We start from the raw sequence: 2469 nt of genomic DNA, 5'->3' as shown, positions 1-2469 counted from the left end.
CCTCACAGAACAACACAATACCGCACAGAACAACACAATAGCGCACAGAACAACACAATACCGCACAAACAGTTTTAGATAATACTACGTTGCAGTCATGTGACGCGGACATGACGTCAATAGGCGGAACTCACGGCAAAATTATAATCCTTGGGCGTGGCTTGCAACAGGAAGTAGGAAAGCGGCAATGCTGGCAAACAAGACACAGCGGTTAGTAACACGACGACTAACAAGACAAATATTTTCGTTTTCAGCTTGCAACTTGACCGTCTAGAGCGTACAAGGTAATTACAACTCATTGTTTTGAAAAATACGTTTTTTTTAGCCCTGAAAAGCGAGGGAGTGTGGCGTTTGGGAGGAACGTCGAACTCGGCTTCTGCTTCCAGCCACAGACGCCAAATTTCGACGATTATTTCGACTGGTCAACGGTTGTAAATTATTGCGTTGATTAAAAACTTTATTTAACTCTACTCTTAACTTTGCCGTTTCAGATATGCGGGTATTACATCGCAGGCGTGTGCCGCGGAAATGACGTCAATAGGCTGAACTCTCGCCAAAATTCAAAGAGGAACAAAGAGTTGAAAGAATTCATCGAAGCTCAGAAGAGACAAATCAAAAAATTGGAGGAGAAGTTTCTGTTTCTCTTTCTATTCTTCTCCTTGGCCTTCATTCTGTGGCCCTAACACCAGCTTGTGAGTGAGCTCCAGCGTCACCGCACTCGACACCTCCGATACACTGCCAGCCGGTCTCAGACGTTGGCAGACGCATCGATGCCGACGTATACCCCCCGCCACGGTGACAGAGGCACCGCGTCACACCGGCGCTCATCCAATCAGAACGCAGGAAAGGGAAATTCACATGCAGGGCACTCTTGAACCAGAAGAGAGCGCCATAAAAAACGGTCGTTGCCCCAAACGCGCACTAAAAAGGGTCAGAATAACAAGAGTCCCAACGGCCAGCCGGGGCCACCCGTCCATCCATTTCTTCAGGGGGGAAAAATTGGAGTCACCGGTAAGTACATTTTGCATTTAGCTCTGCTTTTCTGCTTCTGTCTTCAAGTGTGTGGCATCCTGCGACCAAAGATTCAGCCAACCCCAAAGCGGTTGACCTCAACGTCCCACCACCATGCCTACCAGAGCAGGTGACGTGATGCTTTGGACATCCTTCCGTCTCAGATGCCCAAAAGTACTCTTTGCCACATCTGCAGAAATACGGTGTCTTTTCAAAGGTGCAAATAAATCCAACATGGGCGGAACACGCACGTCTTCGGTTTTTCCCGCTTTGTTTGTGTGACAGCTGTTGTGAAATTTTTATACAAATAAAGTTGTATAGTACAGGTTTGGCCAAGCCGCAACTCCCGAACCGCATGTGCCTCTTTGCTTGGATTCATGCGGCTCTTTTATGTTCATATCAACATTTGTGTGTGTGTGTGGGGGGGGGCGGGGGGCGGGGGGGGGGGTTGTGCGTGTTGGCTTCACTTGAGTTCAATTTGGTATTTTCGTCAAAAGCGCATGTGGTGAAATTCCACAAAGTAGGATGGGCAAACACATTCCAGTAAACTATTAGTGTCAATTGCGCTCTCAAAAAGGCAGGGAAAAGATGCACAGCAAAACGAAAATATGTAGATGAACACAGGACGTTTTTATGAGAGTGGGAAAGTTTCTATATTTTGTTGAACGTGATGGCAAACCATTCTACCTGATATGTCAGACCTCGGCGCATTTCAAAGATTCAAATCTTTAGCGCCATGCACTTCAGCTCACTCCATGCTAACATTGATCAGGCGTCGAACCCGCAACATCATGCTTAAGAGGTGGACATGCTAACTGTCAGGTATTTTCTCTGACTGAATATCTGTATAAAAGAAAAGGATCAGCAGACAAAACAAGTGAGGCAGAATATTGAGGTTTTTCTCGCGAGGAGTGCATTCAGATTTACAGCAATCTGACTACACTAAAAATCTGTTTGCACTCTTCGCTCTTTTTATTTAGAATGCCCTACCCACAATGTAAGACTAGCCCCTAATAGGTGGGGAGAAGGCGTGGGCTTTGTCTCATTAGAGAAGAAACGAGATTCTATGTGAACCAAGAAGTCACAGACAAGATGCCATGAGAAACGAATGCAAGGACAAAATGCTATGTGAAACAAGAAGTCACAGACAAGACGCCATGAGAAAAGAATGCATGGACAAAATGCCATGTGCAGACATCAACAAAATAGATTGAGCTATCAACAACTTTCTTGGATTCCCAGAGGTGTAGAAGGTCAGGAAGCTTCAGACAGCATCGTTTGACTTGTTGTTGACTGGTGGACGTCTGCAAGGCGAAACAGCAAGCATTCTGTGCAATAATCTTATTAATAAGTACTCATTAGTGAATGCATGATAACATATCTAAACAATTTATCCAACACTAACCAGTGCGCCATTATGTCAACGCATAATAACCAAGTCTGCTGATCAAAACAGCG

At 45.3% G+C, this 2469-nt stretch overlaps 1 long non-coding RNA gene across 1 annotated transcript; it reads left to right on the top strand.

The window, feature by feature from the left end:
- The first annotated feature begins 563 nt into the window (after positions 1-563).
- Positions 564-1362, top strand: LOC148380361 (uncharacterized). Its single transcript, XR_015855198.1, has 2 exons — positions 564-692; positions 1060-1362. It is a non-coding gene; the product is annotated as an uncharacterized LOC148380361 (long non-coding RNA).
- Positions 1363-2469: the final 1107 nt, after the last annotated feature.

This window comes from Syngnathus floridae, chromosome 21 (genome assembly GCF_059516105.1).
Source record: "Syngnathus floridae isolate MCC-2025c chromosome 21, RoL_Sflo_1.0, whole genome shotgun sequence".
NCBI lineage: Eukaryota > Metazoa > Chordata > Actinopteri > Syngnathiformes > Syngnathidae > Syngnathus > Syngnathus floridae.
Note: the sequence above shows the minus strand (reverse complement) of the source record. Positions and strands in the feature narration are given on the sequence as shown.